The 26,121-nt window shown below is 49.6% G+C and overlaps 1 long non-coding RNA gene across 7 annotated transcripts; it reads left to right on the forward strand.

The window, feature by feature from the left end:
- Positions 1-25,745, forward strand: LOC105604676 (uncharacterized). 7 transcript variants are annotated; one of them, XR_009598386.1, is made up of 7 exons: positions 1-105; positions 6,646-13,513; positions 16,307-16,436; positions 16,874-17,054; positions 19,386-19,517; positions 20,393-22,804; positions 25,257-25,745. It is a non-coding gene; the product is annotated as an uncharacterized LOC105604676 (long non-coding RNA). The 7 variants fall into 7 exon arrangements; XR_009598384.1 differs by having other exon boundaries at positions 6,646-16,436; XR_009598387.1 differs by having other exon boundaries at positions 6,646-17,054; positions 19,386-22,113; positions 22,567-22,804.
- Positions 25,746-26,121: the final 376 nt, after the last annotated feature.

Raw genomic sequence — 26,121 nt, forward strand, 5'->3', positions numbered from 1 at the left:
GTGGCGGCAGCGGACCGTGGAGGCCGGGTGCAGCCCCGTCGGCTCCGCGCTCCCAGCAGAAAGGGCTTTTCTACGCCCCCCGCCCATCACTTGGATCTGGTCTGGGTAAGGAGGGCTTTTTTTTTTTTTTTCTGGAAGTCCCCCCCCCCCCCCCCCCCCCCGCCCTCAACCCGCGGTGAAGGATTTGAGGCTGGGCTCCAATCTAGGCGGAGGCTGCAGGGCCCGCGGGGCGCCCCCCGCCCCGCGCACGCCTCCCAGGAGCCCTGGAAGGCACAACCCTGGGGGCCCCCCTTGCACCCCCAGAGGCAGCAGCGGCGGTGAGTCTCCCCCCCTTTTTTTTCCTGCATGGCACCCCTCCCCCGGGCCAGGGCAGGGGCCGTGGCAGGTGGGTGCCCAGGCCCCCGGGACGGAAGGGGGTGCGGGGCGGCTGCCTGGGGGGTGGGTGGCGACGCGAGAGGGGAGGTGGCGGCGGGCGAAGCGCGCGACTCTCCCGGGACGCAGCGCTAGACGCTCGTCTGGGAGGGGATCCGCCGCCGCTGCGCGCCCCCCGAGGCGGCGGGGCTGGGCTCCCCCGCTCCCGACGCCCCTCCCTGGCTCTGGAGAGGGGCGTGTTAGGCGGGGAGGTGGAATGGGGGCGAGGCAGCACCCCTCACCGCCCTCATGCCGGGGCTCGGAAATTAACGAGGCGCTTTGGAAGCCTCCCACCCCGCCCCCACCCCGGAAAGCCCGTTCGGGAAACTGACTCGCGGCGTGACCCCGATATCGGTGCCACGCGGAGCGCAGGCCGCCCCGCTCGCCCGTCCACGCCCGCCGCACCGCGCCGCTCCACGTGCGCCCGGGGCCGCGCTGGCACTGGCAGAGGGGCCCGGCACCAGCCTCCGGGGGCTGGGCCCCGGGGACGGCCAGAGAAGCCGGGAGCATCGTCCCCAGAGAGTTACCACCTCCCCGAAGTAAAGTTGGCCGCCCCCTCCCTCCGAGGAGCAGGCAGCCGTGGCACTGTTGGCTGTAGCTTTTGCTGGACAGGAGTTTAAAAAAAAAACTAGGTTCCGGGGTGCGGATCCGGGTGGCAGGGCCCGAGACCACACCAAGTTGCTCTGGCAAAAGTTAGGAGAAGAAAAAGGAAAAGTCATTTTGATTTGGGGTTGGGGGGGGGGGAGTGGCGTTTCTGGTTTCTCCTGCTTCCGAGCCCCACCGTGGGGAGCGTTGGAATGTGCCGCTAAGATCCTCTGAGGACACATCCATATTTATAATTTATTTTTAGGAGAAGTTGTGAAAAAGGGAGGGGGTTTAAAATGCGGAGAAAAGGTGTGTGTAGCCGGTGGCCTTTCCAGAGCCCAGAGGCTAATTGAGCTATTAAGATGGAAATCACTTCCCCCAGTCTGGGCAAGTTGCAAATTTGACTTTAATAAGACAATTAAGGGCACAAACAACTAAACTTTAGCTGCATTTGGGAAAGAGTAAGGGGGTGTGGGACCGCAGGAACCGCCCGGCACTCCTTTTGCGTTTCGGCTGATGGACATTTTGGACGCTGGAAGTCTTCCGCCGAAGATGTCAGGCCCAGCTATGGGTCTGGGGGTAAGGGAGGGAAAAGATACCCCATGTGGCAGGCAGAAAACGCCCTCTGCTACTACCAAGCAGCCCTGGCTTTGGGGAGAGATCAACTGTTCTCCCGTCATTCCTTCAGGAAAACCCAGTAATGATTCCTTTAATTATCCAGGATTCTCCAAAACTCTGCCTCAAAGGCAGCCTGCCCCACTAGCTGGGTGAGCTGTGGAGGGGGACACCCTTCTGGAGAAAGGAGGCTTTGGAGGCTGTGGTCCCAGAATCGGGGTTTTGAGGGCGAGATGAGTTTATGTTTTATCCAACTGGCCCACAAAGTCCCGCTTTTGGGGTCATTCTAGACGGCGAGGGATTCAGACTCCGGTGGCCCCTGTAGCGAAAGGGCAGAGAGCTAGTTGCACTGGGAAGGTGGTGGCGGGTGGGGGGTGGGTGGAGAAAAGCTCTGGTGGGAGAAAACAGGGGAGGTTTGCTGCTTTTGGTAAAAGCGAAAGAAAGGCCGTGTCTAGATGGTCAATTCTGTGTATGTGTACGTTCGTGTTCTCTGTTGAACCTGATGTTTTCAGGGGCCTTTCTTTGGGAGGCCCTGAAGGGTATGAGAATGTGAAAGTAACCGCCCCCCCCCTCCCCCGCCCCCTGCCAGTGGTTTAATGAGATGTTTCAGTAGACAGGATTTTAAGGGAATGAGTGATAATATGGGTCGTGTCAAACCATTTGACACCCTTGAAACAAAACATCGCTGAAATCATGAACTGCAGTTACATTAGGTTTGCCTGCTTGCCCCCACATGGAACTGCAGTGTTTCTTTGCAGTTCTGTTATCCTGGATCTTAGTTATTTTATAAGAAACTCTGGATAATGTGTTATCAGGGAATTCTTTAAGGCAAGGGTGATGGGAGTACAAATGTCCCTCCCATTAACCTTATTAAGTGCTGTCAATTTACACACACACACACCCCTACCCTCCAGTTGTAACCTATATGGATTTTCACATATCTTAAGTTTATTTATTTGCAAACCTGGATTTCAATCAGGTGTTCACAGCAGGTCATAGAAATGGGAGCTGTACCTGAAAAACTTTTGAACACAAAGTCCCTAATAGAACATTCGAGTTGAATAGAAATGGCATGTAGACACACTGTTGACATGTGCGCTCCTGGGGCCTTGGCAAAAACCAGTTCTTTACTTTTTAGAGTTCTTTCCCTTTGGTATGGGACACGATGAAACAGCACAATTTTCAGAAGTCCACAATCCCAGCGTGGCTGGGCGATGGGAAATTGTCACGTTGTGAATTGCTGAATCGTCACCCCCCATCGTAGTGCCAGAGAGCTGACTGTCAGGTCCTATTTGCTTTGCTAAATAAGGACATCTCACCAAATTAGCCTCTAATGATACTTCTACAAATAGGGTGTTTTACGTGAATTAACGAGGCCGGAACACCAAATGTCGCGCCAAGATACTGAGCTCTAATCGCAGCGATGAAGCTGCATGTTAAAATGACTGAATTGTTAAGTGTGGAAAATCAGAATTGAGTGCTGAATGTGAGCCGGGGGCTGCTTTAATGTGAGCATTTGCAACAGGAAAGCCCCTGCTTACACTCAGCCCTCTGAAAGGGTGCGCGTAATTATGAATACGGTAAGCAAACTATGCCCCCCTCCCCCTGCAACACACACACACCTCCCTGCCCCAAGCCTGGAAACAGGCATAGTAGTATGGTGAAGAGATTATAAATCAGGACTTTGCAGTGAGAAGTGGTCATTAATTCGGCAAAGAATCACAGTTTCTTTTCATATTCTGACCACTGCCCTCCCCCCTACCCAACCAATAAGAAAAAAAATAGCTCAAAGGTGGAACTGCTGAATACATTTCAGTGTTTCTCCTTTTGCTCCCCTGTGTGAAATTTCACTAATCAGATGTCATCCCAACCCCGCCCCACCAAGTGGATTTCAAAAACAAAAAATAGCAACTTTGAATTTCAGTCTTAGCAAGACAAGCTATAGCGACTCCCCTAGGGGGAAAAATGTTTCAATAGAAAAGAATATAGAGTAGCTGGGGTGTGTGTGTGTGAAATATTTAGAAGAGGGGCTCCAATGAAACTCCTACTTCCTTAAAAATAAAACAGTGCATTTCTGACTCAAGCCAATGAAAGCTGAAAAAGTCCCTAAGGGAGCACTCTTCTCTATTTCTTGCTTCTCAGCCTCCCACCCCCTGAGATTAAGAGCAGAAAGAAGAGTCTGGCCAGAGAAATTTACAGCTTCCTAATAGTAGACCAGCTCAGCCTCTTGCAATTGCGATTGCAGAGCAAATACAGCTATTTTAGGCACGAGGATAGAGATGGATCTGATGAAAAGTGAAGGCAAACTTGGTCCTTAGACTGACTTGCCAGAAAGGGCATCCTCCAGTAAAATAATCCATTTTCTTTCTTGCTCAGCATCCCAAACTTGGGAAAATACAGAGTCCTTTTTGCTTCTCATATGGGGAACAAGGTGAAAGTAAGCACCTAAGAAAAACACCTGTGCAAATGCCATATAAAAACGATCACAGACTTTAGGCCTAGTGGTCGCACAGGCTTTTCAGTCAAAAGGGTGCATGTAGAAGAGAGTTTGGAAGGAGTGGATCTGGGGTCCAAAGTCCCCCCCCAACAAGTTCTCTTTCCCAGCAACCTCCATTGTAGGGGGGGCTGCGTAAATATTTACAAAGCTTTCAAGTTTCTGATTTTACATCATCTTCAGGATATAAAACATTTGAGTTGAAGGAACCCCAAAGCAAACCGCTTTCTCAGCGTCTCCGGAAAGGCTGCACCACTAGCATGAAAAGGGAGCACACCTGGGAAATGAAGACTCATGTCGGTGTCCCAGGAAAGCCATTGGCAAAAGGCACTGGGAAGAGGGTGGCAAATTTAGGATTTGCTGGAGGCTTGGGCCCAGGCTGGGGGGAGAGCCCGAAGTGGCTGCGCAGCGCGGCGTGAAAGCTTTCTGAGAGACATGCCGAAAACCAGACTCCCTGGTTGGAATAACCTGTGAGATCAGTGCCTGGGCCTGTTGGCATCTCTGCCCAAAACAGCCTGGACCGCCGCCAGCCCAGGCCTGAGCGTGGCCTTGGAGCCACCACCGGAGCCCAAACAAGCCCCAGACAGGTGCTCAGGGGGTCTCTCCTGCTGCGGCCCTCAGTGGGCACACAGCATTTCTTGGCTAGAAGGGGAGCAGCGGGTTGTGTGTTGGTGGGGGCGGAAGCTTAGGCTCTTGAGAACAGCCTCCCCAGAGGCTCTTCGGGATTGACTGTCCCAGTTACCAGGTGGCCTCTGCGGAGGGCAGAACCCAGCTTTGCTCAGCAGGCTAGCAGGTTCCAGGCCCTAGAGCGCTGAGCTTTCTCTCCACCCTCCCTCCAGGCTGTGATCCTGCCATTCAGGGTGGGCCGAGGGAGGAATGGCACGGGGCCAGCCCCAGAGCAGGGACACATCGAAGCCACCGTGCAAGCCACCCCATGTGGGTGTGTTTTCGCATGCCTTTTCCAGCCAGAGGCCGCCCCGTCCACCTGGGGTCCTGAGCCCTCTTGTTTCAATCCAAGTACAGAGAAGACCCACGCCAGAAGGGCAAGGCTGCAGCCTGAAAGTGGGGAGAAGGCTATGGCAGGTCATCCGAGGGCCAGGAGGGAGGGTCAGGGGGGTAGATGAGGGGCCCTGCGTCTGAGCCAGCCCTCTGGGGGTCGGAAAAGAGAGAGAACTGGGTGGTCCCTGCGGGATAAAACACGCAGCAAAGAAGCCTGCTCAGCCTTGGCACCGGGACGCCCCCTCTGGGGGGTGGTGCACCCCGCCCTGAGCCAGCCAATCCCACGGGCCTCCCATTTGGCCTCAGTAACTGGACTCCAGGCCACCAAAAGGCTGGTGGGTTCCTGATTGTATGTCTTCGAATGGCATTAAAAGGTCCAGACCAGGCACTCATAGGCCAGGCCATATTTAGCTTCAGGTTCACCCGGAGAATATTTTAGGTGCTGTTTGAAAGGCGAGATCTGGGCCCGGTTGCCGGCTGTCACATGGCAAGTGTAGGACGGCTCCCTTGCGGGCCTGGCCGGTGGGTGCTGATGGCCACGGATGCCTGAGTCCCTGTCAGAGTGCCAGGGCCACGCGACGCGGTGCCAGGGAGCCAGGGAGCACCCGGGTCGTGGGTTCTGTGTCCGCAGGGCTTTTCGCCCCATTTTTCACTCTGATGGCAATAAGGCCACTTCCATTCACAGAACTCACAGAGGCTGTTTTCAGCCCCTTCTTCCCCGATGGCCCAGTGTGATATGCCAGCTTGCTGAGCGAGCAACTGCCTCCTCCTGTGTCAGCAACAATGGAGTGGTTAACCCTTTCAAGGCCGGGGTAGGGGGGACAGGGTACTGACTGGCTAGGGGGAGGGCCCTGTCCCCAGAGACCCTTGGAGGTCACACATCCCAGGGAGCCCCTGCCCTTGATTTCTTGAGTCTGCACCGTGGACCTTAACCGTGATTTTCCCACTCTGGCCCCATCGGTGATAACCACCAGGCTCCCTGACCCAAGCTCTCACCCTCACTTGTTCGTACAGCCCTGGAAATCCCTGCTTGCTTGTATCCTCATCCGTGTTTCTGAGCTGATAACTTTCCACATCCCAAAGAAAAGAGAAATGGAAGGATCCGTGATTCACTCAGATTAGTAAGGAGGGTTGGGAATAATAATCATTCATGGTCTGGGGGAGATGGCCCCAGGCTCCCTAGAATCACTTGACCTGAGGGACTGATCCTTATCACCTGCCCTGGGATCCCAGATCCTGGTTTTCTGGACATGGGGGAGGTGCATCTGTATGGAACCCGTGGAGACCTATTTAGCCAATTCTTAGCCTTTAGGGAGCCTAGGTGGAGCCACCGCCGTGGACCAGGGAAAGCGTCGGCTTGTCTCAAGTTTGCTCTAACTATCTGCATTTTTTCCTTTTTAGTTTTGGCTCTTGGGGTTCCAAGAGCCCTCACTTCCTGCCCAGCTGGTTGGTTACCGCAGGGAAAATGAGGGACTTTTGGGGGCAGATGTGTTTGCATTCCACTATCATAATGCCCCTAAAAATCCTTATTGCTCTTGCAGTATTCCTCGGGGGTCCTTGGGCCAGCCACGGCAGCTGAGTTTCTCCAGCAACTAAAAGAAGAGAGAAAGATGTTCTCCCCCTGCCCCCACCCCAAACCCTCCTTTCTGGTCCCTGGGAGTGCGCCCCTCGTGGCACTGAGAACTGGTTGGTGATCACAGCGGAAAATAAAAAAGATGCCACCCGCAGATGGTTACTAAACACACTTTTTGCCCTCCAGGGTCCGAAAGTTGGAGATGAGGCTTGGGAAACAGGACAACTGCGGCTGCTGTCTGCGTGTGCTGTGGGGGCTCGTGGCGGGGAAGGTGGGGAAGAAACAAGTGTTACCTGTTTGACAAGGCTGGTTCACATTTAGCCTGGGCCTTCCAGCAGGGCCTCTGGGCTCCTCACCTTGGCAGAAGCCCTGGACAGTCATGACTGGCTCACCGGCTTCCCCAAATCAGCCCACTTTCCCACCCTCTGCCTCAGTTTCCTTCCCCCATGCTCCAGCCTGAAAGGGTTCTCACTTGTACCTGCCATGTTATTGTGAGTTCAAGTGATAGACAGGCTCAGAAGGCGCTGGGAAAGTGAGGATAAGCATTACACATGAAAGCTGTCTGTGCTGATACTAATACCTGCCGCGCAGGCAGAGACAACTCAAGACAGGAGCAGGACTGCGGTCCAACATATGCACAGGTTTCTGCAATCCTGGAATCAGGCAGCCCCAGCTCTGCAGCTCTTGCAGTGTGTCACCCCCCTAGGCAAGTGACTCAGCCTCTATGGACCTCCATTGCCTCTCATAGGAAACCCACATTTTGGGATAGAAGTTTCTCAAGTCTGATAGGCACAGGATTTTAAGTAGTTCCTGGCTAGAGATGTAAATTCTTCGAACAGGTATTTCTTTCGTACAGCCGATTTTTACTATGGCGAGCAGTTGGCTTTCAGTTTAGGGTTCCGAGGAGGAGGGCTCTTTTCTTTTTACATCAATTTCTTGCCTGGAGAATCCCCATGGACAGAGGAGCCTGGCGGGCTACATCCATGGGATCGCAAAGAGTCAGACATGACTGAGCGACCAAGCACAGCACAGCGTGTAAGATAAAGAGGGTGAGCTGCTTGCAAGGAAACATTCAAGCAAAGGAAAGTACAGGTGGCAGGATGGGGCAGGACTCAAGATGATCCTTTGTAAAGTTTCATCTGCCTTTTCTTTTGATCCTGGCTTGTGGGATCTTAGCTTCCGGATTAGGGACTGAACCTGGGCTCTCAGCAGTGAGCGCTCGGAGTCCTAACCACTGGGCCACCTGGGATGTCCCCATAGTCCACTTCTTTAGAATTCTCATTTGTCTTAGGGATTTTCCGCACCCGTGGAGTTGGTGTGCCACTTCCAACCTGTGGTGGGCTCCACCTGTGACAACCTGGGTGCCACGAGTCTCCCCCCGCCAACTCCTGCCCTGCATGCCAACACCAGTGAGATGCCTCGGATCTCTGCCCCCACACCCACCCATAGCTCTGATTGGTCTCTTATTTTAGGATCTTGCTACCCCAGTGCCCTCTTTCCTGGCCAGGGCACCTCTCTGAGCCTCAGTTTTCTCTGTGCAATGGGGAGAATAGTTACCCACCCCCCCAGAGCAGTGTGAAGATCCAGAACTCAGTTGGGCAGCTCTGGTGGCTCACAAACAGGGCACAGCTCAGAAGGCGGTGGGCACCGGTGGCCCTGGGATGGGCAGGGGCACAGTGGCACGCGTGGCCTGGAGGGGCACTCCTTGGACAGGCTGCTGCCCGGCCCGGCCATCCTCTCCCCGCCCACCCCCTGGGATGGGGAAACAGCGGGCACTGGGTCTCAGCCAGCAGGGGCGGGTCTGGTTTCACTTTCTGCTGTGTCATGGGGTGGGGGGTGGCATCAGGGCCCAGCTGGCCAGCTGGGGCGGGCATCAAGAGGCTGGCGGACAGCTGGGGCCCAGCTGCCAGAGCACAACCTGTGCTCTTGCCCTTCTGCCTGCTGGGCTGGGGGCTGGGCCCCAGGGATTCCCTGTGAATGCCCCTTACCCGCCGCTGCCCCCTGCCTTGCACAGTGGGAGAACCCCAAGTGAGAAAAGCCAGCAGGGTTTGAGATGGTTCTTCTAGCCATGAGATCTCCCCCAACCCAGACACGTTCTTCAGCCCTCAGTCTTGAGTTTCCTGGACTGCAGCTACTGATTCTGCGTCAGAGTGCTCCAGTTGGATGCCTGCTTCCTGCTGCCTCCACTGGTGCATGCCTCCTGAGGGCCTACTGTGTGCTCAGCACGGTCCCTGGTGCCAGGGATGCCGTGGGAAGCAAGATAGCACCTGCCCTCCTAGGGCTCCCGGTTGAGTGGTGTGGCAAAATCAAGAGCAAGTAAAGAGAGAAAGAATCACGCGATGGGGACAGTTCCACACGGTCCGCTTCATGTTAGCACCTCAGGGGAGGGGCATGTGTACGTGTGCGTGTGTGTGCATGCGTACGTGTCAGGGGTGTGATGACTCCTGGAACACATAGGTCAGTTGGGAATACAGACCTGGGGGGCCAGGTGTCCCCGGCTTGACTCTGGATTTTTCCACTGATGGGTATGAAACCTGAAGCAAATTTCTTCTCTTTGGGCCTCAATTTCTCCGTCTCTATAATGGTACCTACAGAGCAGGGCTGCATGGGGGATGAAATGAATATCCATACAGAACTAAAGACAGTGCCTGGTATCGACTGCCTGCTGTCTAAGTCTCAGCCACTGTCTACTAACTAAGCATCATAAACACGCCCTGTTCTCAGAGATGACACAAGGCTGTCACCGCAGGCTAAGAGCAGCAATAATGCTGTTGAGCCCACCCTCCCCCACTCAGAGCTTTACCCGCCCCCTTTCTCTAGCCTCACCAGCCTCAGGTAGGCCTTAGCATCTCTTTGTTCAGATGAGGACACGGAAGCTCAGGCAGGTGAAGAGATGTGTCCAAGTGGACCCAGCTTAAGTCAGTCTGACCCTGGGTGTGGGGTCGGCTTCACAGTGTGGACCCTGCTGGTTCAATGCTCCACTCTTGTCATTGAAATTCTGAATAATTTGGGGAACAAGGGGTTCATGTTTTCATTTTGCAAATTACAAAGCCAGTCTTGTCCAGGTCTGACTTCCTCCAAAGGTGGCCCTCTTAACTCCTACAATCAATCTCTCATAGATGGATGGTCCAGAACAGTTTTCCAGTTCATCATTACAGTATTTAGTATGGGACTGAAATCCTGGGGAGCAAACAGGACTTACTACGGGGCCAAACTGCCCTAGTTTTTGTTTGATTGTCTTGTCCCCATTAGAAGGAAGGCAGGGCAGCTGCCCAGGGCAGGGGGTGAATCATTCATTGCTGTATCCGCAGGACCTGGCGTGTACTAGCTGCTCAGTTAATAATTGTGAAATGAAGCAAACTAATGGCAGGCTGCTGGATCTCCTTAACTAAAACAGATTTAAATGACACTACCAAGAAAGCAGGTCAAAGTGGTGGCCGTCCTCTCCTGGCTCTGGACAAGCCCCTGAAGGGTGTGGAGGCAAAGGTCTCTTCCCTCCCCAGGTGGCAAACCTGAATGCCAATAGCGTGCAGCAGATTACTGTTTAAACAAGTCTGGGACTTCCCTGGTAGTCCAGTAGTTAAGATTCCGTGCTTCCACTGCAGGTGGGTTCCATCCCTGATTGAGGAATTAAGATCCTACATGCCACGTGGTATGGCCAAAAAAAAACCCAAAACAGGCGCTGGTGGGGACTTCAGAGGCAACACAACTGTTTAAAGAAAACACAGGCCTGGATTCCTGTGCACCAGTTATTGGAGAAGATGCCATCTCAGCCAAAAGAATATTGTAATTCTGGGCAGGTTCTAGTCCCAGCCAAGGATCAGGGGGTTGAGAGTTTGGATTTGGGGGGGTTCAAGTTCCTCTTTTCCTCAGAAATTAGTTTACAGTTCCAAATTTGCTCCCTTAAAAAACAAAAACACAACAACTTAGTTTTACTAACAAGCAGAGAATCATCTGAAAATCCTTTAAGAGATTTACAACAATAATTAATGTGTTTTGGACAAGCTGTTTTCACAGGCTCGATCTCTATCACTTCAGATAATTGCCATATGAAGTAGGAGTTACTGGTCTCATTTCTAAATAATATCGTAACTGCCAGCATACACTGAGTGTTTTATATGAGCTAAACACTTTACATGTATGAAGTCCTGTTGCACGAGCAACATATCGGGAGGCACTGTTACTGTCTTTGGCTTCCTGATGAAGCAACAAGCTTAGAGAGAGGAACTGACTTGTCCAAGGTCGCACACCCAGTGTGTGGATGAGCCAGAATTTAAGATGGAAACTTCCAGATCAGGCGTCAGCAAACTTTTTCTGGAAAGGGCCAGATACTAAATATTTTAGACTTTACAGGTCATACAGTCCCTTGTCACAGCTATTCCACTCTGCTGTTGTAACAAGAAAACAGCCAGAAACATTAAGTAAATGAGTGGTCCTGGCTGCATGTTCCAATAAAACTTTATTTACAAAATCAGGAAGTAGGGTAATTTTGGCCCCACAGACTATATAGTTCCCCTCCCCTCCGCGTTCCAGACCCTAACACCTGCCTTCCAGTTAGGAAGCAGCTGGCCTGGCCTCGTTCTTCCTCACCGTCTCTCCCTACCTGTGAGGGGACTCAGTCACATCTCAGAACAGAGCCTGCTGGGCCTTGGGAAGAGGGTCAGTTGGCCCCTCTTTCCTTGGGATTATGAAGCTCTTGGAATTTAGAACTATTAGGACTTGTTAGTGACTGCCATGATCGATCACCACGGGGACTTTAAAACTGTAATTTTTATAGCTGTTAAGTGAGTAACTTAAAGAGGAAAGTGTTGAAAGAGTTTTAGGAGAATACCTCAGTGGGGCACTTTGGCTGTGGAAGGAACTTCTCTTTTGGAGAAGGCATTTCTCTGGAGTTGGTGAGAATGCAACGGGAGGGAAAATGTCTTAAGGCGGAAGAAGGTAACGAGAAGGGGAGATGGGAAGAGTGTGTGTGCAGAGAGAGGGTGGAGGAGGGAGATTTCCCAAAGCAGGAGGCTGGAGCCCACGGATTCCTGACAGGAGAAGGGGTCGGGCAGGGAGACATGACTTTTTTCCCCAACAGCTTTATTGAGATAAACTTCATTTACCACACAATTCAACCATTTCAAACAGTACTCCCCCCAAATGGCTGTGAGTATGTTCACAGAGTTGTGCGTCAGTCATCACAGTCAATCTTAAGACATTTTCATCACTTCAAGAAGAAAACCCTGTCCCCTTTACCAGCCCCCTACTCCGGCTAAATCTTCTAACCCCTCCCCCATCCTCCACTCCTAAACAGTCGCTAATCTCCTCTTCGTCTTCGCCTGTTCTGGATCTTTCATACAAATGAAATACATATTTCATAGGGAACGTGACCCTCTGTGACCGGCTTCTTTCACTCAGCATTATGTTCTCAAGGTTTGTCCATGCTGCAGCCCATATCAGAGCGTCATTCTTTTTCATGGCGGAGTCACACCCACATGGCACATAGATTAACAGGACTTTGTTGTGAAGGGGAAGGCAACATGACTGAGAAGGCGGTGGGGCGCGGCGGGCGCGCATCCCTGAGGAGAGAACAGACACGGACCCGGCAGCTCCTCCTCTTCTCTGTGGGATGGTCAATGAATGCGTGAATGTCCATTCATTCCGTTTCTTAAGCTGTTCTTTAGTCACTGGGGTCACAAAGAGTCGGACACGACCAGTGACTAACACTTTAGTCACTCAGTCCTGTCTGACTCTTGTGATCCCCATGGACTGTAGCCTGCCAGGCTCCTCTGTCCATGGGATTTCCCAGGCAAGAACACTGCAGTGGGTTGCCATTTCCTTCTCCACGGGATCTTCCCAATCCAGGGATTGAACCTGCATCTCCTCTATTAGCAGGCAGATTCTTTATCACTGAGCCACCAGTGAAGCCCAATTATTTGAGTACTTACTATATTACTATAAATTATAAATTTGGGGGGCTCCAAGATCACTGCAGATGGTGATTGCAGCCATGAAATTAAAAGATGCTTGCTTCTTGGAAGAGAAGTGATGATCAACCTAGACAGCATATACAAAAGCAGAGACATCACTTTGCCAACCAAGGTCCGTCTAGTCAAAGCTATGGTTTTTCCAGTGGTCATGTATGGATGTGAGAGTTGGAGCATAAAGAAAACTGAGCATCGAAGAATTGATGCTTTTGAACTGTGGTGTTGGAGAAGACTCTTGAGAGTCCCTTGGACTGCAAGGAGATCCAACCAGTCCATCCCAAAGGAGATCAGTCCTGGGTGTTTATTGGAAGGACTGATGCTGAAGCTGAAACGCTGATACTTTGGCCACCTGCTGCAAAGAACTGACTCATTTGAAAAGACCCTGGTGCTGGGAAAGATTGAAGGCAGGAGGAGAAGGGGACAACAGAGGATGAGATGGTTGGATGGCATCACCGACTCGATGGACATGAGATTGAGCAAGCTCTGGGAGTTGGTGACGGACAGGGAAAGCCTGGCGTGCTGCAGTCCATGGGGTTGCAGAGTCAGACACGACTGAGCGACTGAACTGAACTATAAATTAAGAGGCTAAGTATGGGGCATGAGCTGTAACCAACAAGACAGACACAGTTCCTACTTAGGCACAGGAGAGGAAATCATAAACCAAAGAGGAAGAAAACATTTTACGTTTGATTAAAATAATACAGCAACAATGGAAGGAAACAATTACACCACCAGGTCTAAGTAAATCCTTGCAAACATGGGGTTTACAAACAGCACATCTTAACACAAGGCCCAACTCAGAATTGTGGCAATCTTCCCCTCAGAGTGACTTGGAAGCAGCACAGCCAGGAGAAGGCTCTGGAAGAGGTAGGTGGCTCTGGGTTTTTTGGTTTTTTTTTCCTGCCAGCATTTTCTACCCCTCCAAGTAAGAAACAGTATGCCCAGTGGGAATATGGCCAAAGATGGCTGCTTACAACACTCATGCCTCAGCTACAGTAATGGGTCTGGGTGTAGACACGTGACTTGATATGAAAAATCATAGCAGCCCACTTCTGAGCTGGGCTGCAGTGCTTGGTCCACGTCTGGTCACGTGACCTAAGCTGGGCCAAGGCAGCATTGTTTTAAGTAGAGCTGGGGAGAGGATTGGTTTTCCCACCCACTCAGCAGCATCCAGAGCTACTAGTGAATGCAAAGACTGAGGCCAACATGGAGGGAGGGAGGAACACGGGATGGGATGGGGGTTTGGGGAGGAGACAGACTGGCGCTGCGTTCTGTCCCTTGATCCAAGAGTGACTCAGCCTCTCTCGTCCTTCAGCATGGTTACCTGAGTAATGAATCCCCCATCATACCTCAATCAGGTCAGCTCTGGTTTCTGTATGCACCAGAGCATCCCAATTCAGGACTTGGGAACTGTTTGTTCCTTCTCATGGACTGTGTGAAGCTAAGCAGGGTCGGTTATCCTCAGAGCTCAATTCTCCCCCTAGGTTTGCCTTGCTGTGTTTGGGAATGAGAGATTCCCCCAGGCCCCTCTCCATCTCTGCCCACCACCACCAGCCTGCTTCCAATTAATTTACCACTGAATCAGAGCTCAACATTTATTCTTGGGCTTCAAGTCCCAACCTCTTTCTGCTTGCCTGCGTCTCTCTGACCTCATTCCCAACACACGTCCACTTCTCCTCACCAGGCTCTCCACCATGGACAGAGCCTGCAGCTTGTCCTGGCCTCTGCTCCAACGCCCACCACGTTAATGGAATGATATTTTCTCCCTGTGAGTGGTGACCTTGAACCTGGAGACCCAGGTCTCATCTTTGCACTCCAGCCGCTGGTGTGCAGCAGGTGGGCAGCAAGTGCAGGAGGCAGGGAAGGGAGAAGGGGAGAGAAGGTCGCTCCTTCCTGCTGATTCAGGTCAACCAGCGTGTCAAGTTCTACCCTTGTTTCCTCTGCCAGGTACTCTTGTACCACGTGGACACACAGCTCATACCCTCATCTCCTTTAGGCCTCTCCTCCAACGTCAGTTCTCCAATGTCCTGGACTGCAGTTCCCAGTGAACTGCATTCTCCCAGACCCCATCTTGATCCCTACTTTCCGTGCTTTCTTGTTCCCTTCCGCCACCACTGGTCTTTCTCCATGCTCAATTTATCTACTTTCTCTCTCTGAAATGTCAGCTCCATGTGGGCAGCTGTCTTTGATTTGTTCTCTGCTGTGTCCACAGCACCTAGTAGGTGCTCAGTAATCATCTGTGGCGCGAATTCACCAAAACCACCTTACCAAATTTGTTTCTCCCTATGCACTTCATGTGGTCCAGGTGTGGTCATGTGACCTAAGCAGGACCAATCCAGGATTGATTTCAGTGGAGCTGCTGAGAAGATTGCTTTTCCCACCCACTCTCCCAGCATCCAGAGCTCCCGTGACTGGTGAACTGCATTCCATATGTTGATATGGAGAAGGAAATGGCAGCCCACTCCACTATTCCTGCCTGGAGAACCCCCAGGGACAGAGGAGCCTGGCGGGCTACAGTCCATGGGGTCGCAAAGAGACAGGACTTATTGACTAAGCAACAAAAATGCACTTCATGCATTTTACAGGTGCTGTGAGCGTCAGGTGATGTGTTAGGTTCCTAGGGCAAGTTATTACAAACTGGTTGGCTTAATGCAACAGAAATCTATCATTTCCTTATTATTATCATAATCTACTAAACCTATGACTTCTGCAGGCTGTTAGTCCAAACTTGGCAGGGACACAGCCCTCCCAGGTGCTCCAGAGGAAAATCCATTCCTTGCCTCCTCCAGCTTCTGGTGGCTCCATATTCCTTGGCATGTGGCCGCATCACTCTAATCTCTGCCTCTGTCTTCCTGTGTTCTTCCCTGTGTGTCTGTCTCTGCTTCTCTCATAAAAGGATTCTTGTAATTGCATTTAGTGCCCATCTGAATAATCCAGGGTAAATTCCACCTCAAGACCCTTAACTTAACCGCAGCTTTTCCATATAAGGAAACCTGTGAAGGCTCTGGGAGAGAAGTGGGCATACCTTTTCTTGCTCTAGGAGTCACCATTCAGCCCTCTATATTATTTGCTTAAAGACCAGAAAAGCAAAGGTTTCCCACCACCACTTCATTGGCCTGACAGATATGTGATGAAAAGAGTATGATCATCATATTACCTTGCTCCCGTCAAGTGTGGAAATGATTTTTTAAATGCCATTTTCTGTGTTTTTAATTATCCCAGTTTTCAAAAATAATACCCTGCATATGGTAAAAAAACCAGTACGGAAACATGGGAGATACAGGAGCCCCTTTGCAATTTTCCTCTTAACTCCAGTTTCACTTTTTAAATGTAATCACCATATGCAGCCTGCATAATCTTCATAAATTTTCTAAGCATATTCGAGAGCACACACTTTTTTGGCTTCTAACATTAAGAACAGTGGCGGGGGGCTGGGATGGTTTATGTCCGAAGGCACGACAGCCCTCTGACCTGCCAGAAGCTTTCTAATGACTTCTAGCAATGCACCACACTTAAGCTGTCCCCTACTGTCAGCACTTCGGTTAACTCCAGGATTTTAATGTTACAGATACTCTCTGGTATCTGTCCAGCTATACTCCATCGGATACACTCCTAGACATGGGATTTCCAGGCCAATGTGTACATTTTAAATTTCTACAGCTATTGCCCAGTGCCATTCACCAAGGTGGTGAAATTCACACGCCCATCGAGAATGTACAGGTGAGGGTGTCTCTTGCCAACACCCTCACCCATCCTGTCAAGACAGCAGCATGTCAGATCTCAAACTCAGGTAAGTGGACTTTCCATGTGGGCCTGATGGGGTGGACACCACCTGAGAGGTTGTCCCTGTAGCTGTCTGAGGCACTGAGCTGCTCAGAGCTCTCGTTTAGGTTTTATAAACAAAGACAGAGTCTGGGTAGGTGAGCCAGAATCATGCAGTGAGACGCATTGTGCAACTCAGTATTTATTTCTTTAGCACAGCTAGGACTTAAATATGGTCAAAACATATTCTCCTTTTAATTTACACAAACAAATATGTTCCCGGGCTGACACCTCCTGTGCCAAGTTTCTAGGGGAAACGAAATTCTACTGTGAGATGAGAAACCACCAGAGAGAAAAGGGTGGAAAAGCCATCACTGTCTGCTTTGCACGTCCGAGCTGGGCTTCTCGGAGGGGTGTTTCAGAACTGGGCTGCTGCCTCTTGGTCTCTTTCTGTCTTTGTTGCAGATAAACCTGCCAGTAATTTCAGCAAATGAAACGTGGAACATGTAAAGGCCAAATGATGGAAAACACTCCGGTTTTAATAAAAGGTCTGCTCGGCTGAGACTCCTCTGTCCTGCTAGTCAGGAGATGCAAAGATTTATCCAGAGAGGGGCTGATGAATTGAAGAAACAGAAATGAGGCCAATGTGAGTTGCCTTTCAAGAGCTATGCTAATATAAAACCAAGCAACTTGAATTTATTCCAAGAGGGGATTAAAGCAACATGTTATTTTGAGTGATTGCTTAATTTATTGAGCTGTGGCTAGATCGGTAATGAAATACAGCCCTTGCAACTGATAACCTCTCTCTGTAATTGAACTTCTACAATTAAGAAATATTTTCTGAGAGTTTCTCTGGAACAGCTCAGAATTTTTAGTCTCCGTAGTCAGGTACTTTTGAACACTCATTTTCCAGGCAAGTTTTCCTTTCTTTCTTTAAGGACTGACAGGCTGATGTTAATAAGGAAAATAAGCGGCATTTTACTGAATGGCTTGTGTATACCAGGCTCATAATATACATTATCTCTAGTCCCCACCTCAGCCCAAGGAAGTCATTCTTATTTGTCCCTGTTTTATAGAGATGAGGCTCCTAGATGTTAAGTGATTTCCCAGGGTGGTGGTGTCCAAGATGATAGCTACTAGTCACTTGTGGCTATTTCTGTGTAAATTAGTTTAAAATGTTTTAATCTAAAATTTCACTGCTTAGGTTGCACTAAGCAGGGCTAGTGGCCACCACACTGGATGCTGCAGATATAGATCAGTTCGATTACTGCAGGAAGTTCCACTGCTCAGCGCCATTCCAGAGGTTTCCTAGGTAGAGACAGGCAGTGCTAGGTTTCAACCTCAAGCTAATGGGCTTTGAAGGCAGCATCTACCATAGCCCTTGTTTCCTTCTCTTCCTTTGGCTGAGACGGAAGGACTAGAGCAGTGATTCTAAACCCTGGCTGCACATCAAAATTACCTGGACTCTTATATAATATCCTACCTGGCCATTTTAATGACCATACTCCAGATAGGCAAAAATATCTGTAAAACTGAATTATTTCCTTTATCAATGTTTTATTATCTATTAATATAACTATACTGACTTTCTAAAATTTTGGTGAATTGAACATTAAAAAAATTACCTGGACTGAAACTTCCCTGGTAGTCTAGGAAAGCATGGATCTGCCCTCTCGATTCAAGGAGCGGGGCGGGGGGGGCACTGGGTTCGACTCCTGGTCAGGGAACTAGATCCCACATGCCACAACTAAGACCCGGCGGCTGCTGCTGCTAAGTCGCTTCAGTCATGTCCGACTCTGTGCAACCCCATAGACGGCAGCCCACCAGGCTTCCCCATCCCTGGGATTCTCCAGGCAAGAACACTGGAGTGGGTTGCCATTTCCTTCTCCAATGCATGAAAGTGAAAAGTGAAAGTGAAGTCGCTCAGTCATGTCCGACTCTGCAACCCCATGGACTGCAGCCTAGCAGGCTCATCCATCCATGGGATTTTCCAGGCAAGAGTACTGGAGTGGGGTGCCATTGCCTTCTCTGTAAGAACCGGCACAGCCACATAAATAAAATTACCTGGACTGCTTTTTCAAAAAGTGTTAGGGTCCCAGCACCAGAGATTCTGACTTAATTGTGCTTGAGAAGGGTTTTTATAATTCCTCATGTGACTCAAATGCACTTTGTGGATTAAGAGCAATCAGATGTGAGGCTCCACACACAGGGTGATGAAAGGAGCTGGTTCATCTGCCATGAGAATGTGATCCCTTGTGGACCACAACACGGGCTTCTCTCAGAGCCACTTCTAAACCGCATCAGAGACAGGCTCATTTCTAAGGGGAAGACTTACATGCTTTCTCACATGCTTCCTGCTTGATGGGAGATCCAATGGGGAGCTCTGCTTTTAGAAACAGGCTTTGTCGCACGGTCATGCAAGAAAAGAGATGTGGCTGTAAGATCATAGAGACGAAGTGAAAAACCTGGAGTCCCCAGTCTGAATGGGAAGTATTGGTATTACAAAATAATACACTGGTATTACATTTCGCCTTGCAAAATAAAGCGTGTGTTTCCTATCCCTGTCCACTGAAAAGGTTTGACATAATGGGCAATTCAGGAACAGTGAGTACTCGCAGCACCCACATTGTGGTCTCTAAACCCCGCTTCCAACTAGAAGTGCTCTGTGGAGACAGGGCAGACCCAGGTCTGAGGCAGGAAATGGGCAGGATGAGCATGAACAGCTTGCCATCCGGGTGGCTCAGAAACTGTCACAGACTTAAGGGGACTTGTCAGAAAGGAGTCAGGAAGACAATGTGAAGAGATTCCCACTGGCCAAAGATGGGACGTTTTGAGCATCAGTAAGTATAATAACTGCAGTGGATGAAAATGGGTTATGCATTACCTGTGAGTCACAATGATACTTAGAAAAACAGGAAAACAAACTCATTTGTCATCTTTGAGGATGTTGGAACTGACTTTTTTTTTTTAATCTCAGTTCCCAGACCAGGGATTGAACCCAGGCCACGGCAGCAAAAGCCTGGAATCCCAACCACTAAGCCACTCAAGAACTCCCTGGGACCAGCTTCTTAGTTTGAAAACTGTCAATAAAGAGGAAAGAGTCAAGCATGTATCCTTTCTGGTATGAGCCATACTTTACAGGGACCAAATGGCTGATTAGGAGAGGTTTCTTTATAGACATATTCCAGCTAACACAGAAGAACAGAATTAGTAGGCCACCATTTTCAACCTCTAATGGATCTAGACAGCGGTCATCAGCGGTTGCTAACATCATGAAGGGGGACAACCACAAATTATGTGCCTTCAAATAAAAATAGGAAGCATCCATTAGGAAGCAGTCATACAAACATACAAAAGACAAACGGGAATCTAAGTGGACTTCTAGATCTAACTACTGATTTATAAGAAAAACAGTGCAGAGAGGAACAGGTATTATAGTATGTCAATGTAATACCAGCAGAGGGATGCAGTAAGCAAAACCCAGACCGGGACACACTATAGAACAACCAACTCAGTTTCTTCAACAAATAAATTGCAAGAGAAGAAAAAGAGAGGAGAGGAGAATCTTTGGGTGCAGATCAAGAAAGAGGTAAGAGGCATATGAACCAATCACAATGTATGAACCATACATGAATCTTGATTTTAGCCAGCTGTAAAGAAGATAATGAGACAACCAGAAAATTATGAACAGTGGATATTTTCTGATTATTAAAGCATTATTGTTCGTTTTAGTAAGGATGATGGCAGTAAAATCCTTATTTTTGGAGTCATTAAAATATTTGCAGAAGATAGCGAATTTGCTTGTAAGTATCTAGGATGAGGAAGGAGGGGAAGGCGGGGGTTATAGATGGAACAAGGTTGGCTGAGACTTGGTGATTATTGAAGCTGGTTGATGGAGAGCTAGGGTTTATGGTACCATGTACTTGCATGCACTTGTGTTATTTGTTTGACCTGCCTGCCCATTGCGGGCATCTCTGAGGCAAGCCTGGGTAGCAGGTTTGCGATACATCTAAGCACATGCGTGTGTGCACACCCTCTTGTGTCGCCATGGCAACTAGCGAGGTGAGAAAGCAGCATCCAAAAGGTTCCTGTCCACATGAGGATCAAGCCAGGCTGCTGGTGCTATGCTCGGCCCATCATAGCTGCTCCCTTTGGAGGATTCTTGGTCAGACCTTCACAGCCCTACTCCTTCCACCAGATCTGCCTCCTGTGCTCCTTTGCCATCACTCACGCCTTCCCTATGCGCCCCCCAAGGAAGCAGAGCCCAATGAATGGAGAGAACAAGACCCTGAATCAGTTGCAGGCTCAGTTCGTGACTTCCCCACTTAATGGCAGGACTTTTCATCTCCCCGAGCCTCAATTCTCTCACCAGTAAAATGGGCATGATACAACCTCAATGAACTCAACAAATCTTTATTATGGGGAGACAGTGGCAAAAAGGACCTTGCCTCTACCTCATGGAACTGGACACCTGAAGGTGAAAGGCAATGAAGAGTATGTACTGTGATAGAGCTATGACCAACATAAACAGCGTACTAAAAAGCAGAGACATCACTTTGTGGACAAAGGTCAGTCTAGTCAAATCTATGGTTTTTCCAGGAGTCATGTATGGATGTGAGAGTTGGACCATAAAGAAGGCTGACCACTGAAGAATTGATGCTTTCGAACTGTAGTGTTGGAGAAGACTCTTGAGAGTCCCTTGGACTGCAAGGAGATGAAACCAGTCAATTCTAAAGGAAATCAGTCCTGAATATTCATTGGAAGGACTGATGCTGAAGCTCTAGTACTTGGACCACCTGATACAGAGAGCTGACTCATTGGAAAAGATCCTGATGCTGGGAAAGATTGAGGACAGGAGGAGAAGGGGACGACAGAGGATGAGATGGTTGGATGGCATCACCGACTCAATGGACATGAGGTTGAGCAAACTCCGGGAGATGGTGAAGGACAGGGAAGCCTGGCATGCTGCAGTTCATGGGGTCGCAAAGAGTCAGATACAACTTAGCAGCTGAACGACAACAAGGGACTTCCCTGATGGTCCAGTGGTTAACACTGCGCTCCCAATGCAGGGGGGCTGGGTTCGATCCCTGGTCAGGGAACTAGATCCCACATACTGCAACTGAAAGTTTGCATGTCACATTTAAAATCCCAAGTGCCACAATTAAGACCCGAGAAGCCAAAAAAAAAAAAAAAGGAGTATGTACTGTGATAAAGTACATGTTTAGCAAAATTTTTTTGAAAATTGGCAGTCACTAGTTAGGAAATACCGTAACTCATTTTTTTTTTTTTGACCCTGCAGCTTGTGGGATCTTAGTTCCCTGATGAGGGTTTGAACCCAGGGCCCAGGCAGTGAGAGCACCAAGTCCTAATCACTGGGACCACCAGGGAATTCCCATAACTCTTAATCATAATGTCATAATTCTTAATCATGCTTTTTGTTAACCAGGATATCCACACTTTGCAACTTGAGAGTATCCAGCTGTGCCAAACCCATAGAATATTTTTACTTAACTCAGTGCTCGTATTGCCATGAAGTAAGTACTATTCTTCCAACTATTTTGTGGAGGAAGTCAGATACTCGCCCAGGGCTCCACTGTGAGTACATGGCCCTGCCTTCTTCGCTCAGCCCTCTGCCTTGATTCAGCTCTGAAATGCAGCATCAGGGCCAGGAAACCAGAACTTCCAGGAGATGAAAAGCTCACCAGGTCAAACTCTATTTTGCAGTTAAGGAAACAATGGCCCAGAGAGACCAAGTAACTTATTCCAAGCCACACAGCAAACTGGCTGCCTAACCTGTGTCCAAGCTGCTTGGGGAAGTCCCACATGCTAAGGGAGGCTGCTTCCTGCCCCATTTCAGCCTGTCCCAGGGTGGGGTGACCAGCCATCTTGGGGTTTCCCGGGACTGGGAACTTTAGGTGCTTAAATCAAGAAAGTCCTGAGCCAACTGGGATGAGTCAGTCACTCTGTCTCAGAGCGAGGCATCTAAAGGGTTGTTTTCTAGGATGTGAGAACCAGCGCCAAGTGCCCACAGAAGTACTGGGGTTTCATGCCTTATGTAATTAAAACTGATTATTAATATCTAGGCTCCCCCACCCCAGCCAGACTCCCCACCCACGGGAGGCGGGGACTAGTATGTAATGTACACTTCTGTTTTACAGCCCCTGATTCAACGGTGACACATGAATGATGCTCAGTAAACAGTCATCAAATGGACCAACCAACCAGGCTATCACCACTTCTGGCTGGGCCTCCATCTGAAATTGCAGAAACCCTCTATAGCCACCGTGACCTCCAGTTCCCATTTCAGACAGGCTGACATCCACAATGTCACATGATAGAAGGTGACTCCAGAGAGGCTGACTACAAGGCTTCTGGAGGGAGCTATGGCAGACAAGAGTGGGTGTGGTTTTTCTTTAATTATTGTACCTGTTTTGTCTGTTCTTTCTTGGCTCTGTTCACATCCCCACCCCAGCACCAGTGCAGGAAAAAAAGAAAAAAAAAACAGAACAAAACATCGCAGAGTTTGAGACAAGATAGCTGGCCCATTCCCTCTCTGCTTGTAATTAATGCTGAAAATGACTTGCCTTGGCCACAAAGGTAATAATAAAGTCAGGAAGTCTGATTATTTGGCTACTAATTTCCTTCTAGGTTCCCCCACCCCTTCTCCTTTCCTTAAATTAATTCCAGAGTTCCTCCAGATTTCTCGTTGCTAAGCTATAAAGTTCCAGGTTTCCCAGCGCCCATGCTGATTGGCAGGGAGGTTCCAGGCAGCTCCAATCAGAGGCAGGTTGCTGAAAGGAGCATCCACATTGCAGCTTGCCCCGGGGTACTGGAATTTTTTCCCTGATGTTATGAACCATCGAAGTCTTTCTCTAACTGTGCAAAACCTGTTCTCTTGATCTTGTCTGCATCTCTCTTGGTGTGCAGGCTACTGGGGGCACACCAGAGTCCTGGAATATCCCCCTGGTCCTGGAGGAATAGAGAGTCCCTGGGTTGCCAGGTTTGGGGTCAGTGAAGGAAATGCCCAGGGCCTGTTCATGGCTGACCAGAGATGACAGCGTGGTGTCCTGCCACGGGCTGGGGGCTGCCTCAGACCCTGCCTGTCTGACCTCTCTCGTGCCATCTCTTAAGCTTGGTGAAAGGCTCAAGGGGATTGAGGGAGAGTAGATGCCGCTGCATGTAGGGTTGTTCAGGGGTAGAGGCTGCATTTGTAAAGATGTTAAAACATGTAGATGGGGACTTCCCTGGTGGTCTGGTGGTTAAGAATCTGCCTTGCAATGCAGGGGGTGCAGGTTCAATCTCTGGTCAGGGAACTAAGGTCTCACGTGCCGCGGGGCAACTAAGTCCGCGTGCCACAACTCCAGAGCCCGGGCACCACAGTGAAAGACCAGACGCAGCCAAATAAATAAATAAAAACCTGTAGATGGTAAGGGCACCTGGGAGGACCATTCTGGTGTTTCACTTCCAGAACACTGATAATAATCAGCCACCGTGAACTGAGTTCCTACTGTGTGCCAGAAACTTATATTTTTTAGAACCACTGTCTTGAGGAATTGTTGACATATAAAAAGCTGTCTACATTTAATGTATACAACCTGAGTTTGGAGATAAGTATACACCCGTGGGACATAGAGAACAGAGTGGTGGTTGCCAAGGGGGAGGTGTGGGGGAGAGATGGAGTGGGAGTTGGGGTTAGCAGAGGTAAGCTTTTATATATAGAATGGATCAACAGCAACGTCCTACTGTATAGCACGGGAACTCTATTCAACATCCTACGGTCAGCTATAACAAAAGAATATGAAGAAAGAATATGTACGTATAACGGAACCACTTTGCTGTACAGCAGTAATTAACACCACATTGTAAATCACCTGTGTGTGCTAAGTCACTTCAGTCGTGTCCAACTCTTTGTGACCCCATGGACTGTAGCCCACCCGGCTCCTCTGTCCATGGGATTCTCCAGGCAAGAATACTGGAGTGGATTGCCATGCCCTCTTCCAGGGGATCTTCCTACCCCGGGGATCGAACCCACATTTCCTGCAGCTCCTAAATTGCAAGTGGCTTCTTTACCACTGAGCCACCGGGGAAGCCCCCCTCCCCAAATAAATATATACTCATGAAAGTATCACCACAGTCAGTCTATGCCATAAAGATATCCATCACCTCCAAAAATTTCCTCCCGCCTTCTTCATGTTCTTTTACCCTCTTAGCATATTTTAAGTGTACCATACAGTGTTGTTAATTGTCAGTACCATGTTGTACATTAGATCTCCAGAACTCAGCCATCTTGCAGACCTGAAGCTTTGGACCCCTTGACCAATATCTTCCTATCCCCTCACCTCCCACCCCCTGGCAATCCCCATTCTAGTCTCCAGTTCTCTGTGTTTGACTATTTTAGACTCCATATAAGTGGTATGACATAGTATTTGTCCTGTGTCTGGCTTATTTCACTTTGTGCCATGCCTTCCAGGTTCATCTGTGTGTTCACATAGGACAGAATTACCTTCTTTTCAAGGCTGAATAGTATTCCATCGCATATACCACATTTTCTTTATCCATTCATCTGTCCATGGACATTTAAGTTGCCTCCATGTCTTGCCTATTGTGCTAGGAACGTACATATATATCTCCTTCCATCCCCAAACTCCCAGTGGACACAGAACATGATGGATGTCTACTGGTTTTCCCTGCACTGTTTCATCTTTCACTAACAGGGGAAGCGTGACAGAGGGGAAATCATGTGACCCAAGCCTGGCCACAGTGATTGGCTCTGGGATGGGCACACGGCCAAGCTGAGCCAATCAGAATCATTCTTGTGTTGGTTTTTTTTTTTTTGCCAAAACTACAGGAAGAGCCTCCCTCTTGCCACTGGATTTGCTGGCCTAGTGACCACTGTGAACGCAGGAGGAAAGTGCCTGAGGGAGATAAGGAGCCCCTGAGATAATGCTGAGTTCTGCATGCAGCTGTGGGAGATCTCAGATCTATTCCGTGGGTTCTAGTTAAAGGAACAGAAGCTCCAATACTTCGGCCACCTGCTGTGAAGAACTGACTCATTGGAAAAGACTCTGATGCTGGGAAAGACTGAAAGCAGGAGAAGAAGGGGACGACAGAGGATGAGATGGTTGGATGGCATCACTGACACGATGGACATGAGTTTGAGCAAGCTCCGGGAGTAGGTGATGGACAGGGAAGCCTGGCATGCTGTAGTCCAGGGGGTCGCAAAGAGTCGGACACGACTGAGCGACTGAACTGAAATTATTATTTAGTGTGTTCAAGCCAGTTCGACTTGTGTGTCTGTTGCTTTTAACTGACAGAGTGTGAATAACACTGACACGTTTTCTCCTTGTGGTGCTTGACTCTGGGGTGGGCAATTTTCATATCTTCCCACATAGGGTCCTCATAATCACCTGGGGAGGTATTCCATTTTGCAGACAGGAAAGCCAAGGCCCAGAGAGGTGAGGGAGTCTGGAGCAGATGATGCTGCCAGTATGTGCTCAGGGACTCAAACCTGGTCCAATAGACGTCTTGGTGGCCCATCAAATTCAACTTGTCCAAAGCTGAATTTGAGAACCTCCCTCCCAGCCTGATTTTCCCCCAGGGCCCCCATCTCAGGGATAGCGCCTCTTTCAGTCTGCTGGGGTTAACTGGAAGCCAGGTGTTCTTGACCCCTCCCAGCCTCACCAAGTCTTGTCCACCGCTGCTCCACAAGCCTG

This window comes from Ovis aries, chromosome 24 (genome assembly GCF_016772045.2).
Source record: "Ovis aries strain OAR_USU_Benz2616 breed Rambouillet chromosome 24, ARS-UI_Ramb_v3.0, whole genome shotgun sequence".
Classification (NCBI taxonomy): Eukaryota; Metazoa; Chordata; class Mammalia; order Artiodactyla; family Bovidae; genus Ovis; species Ovis aries.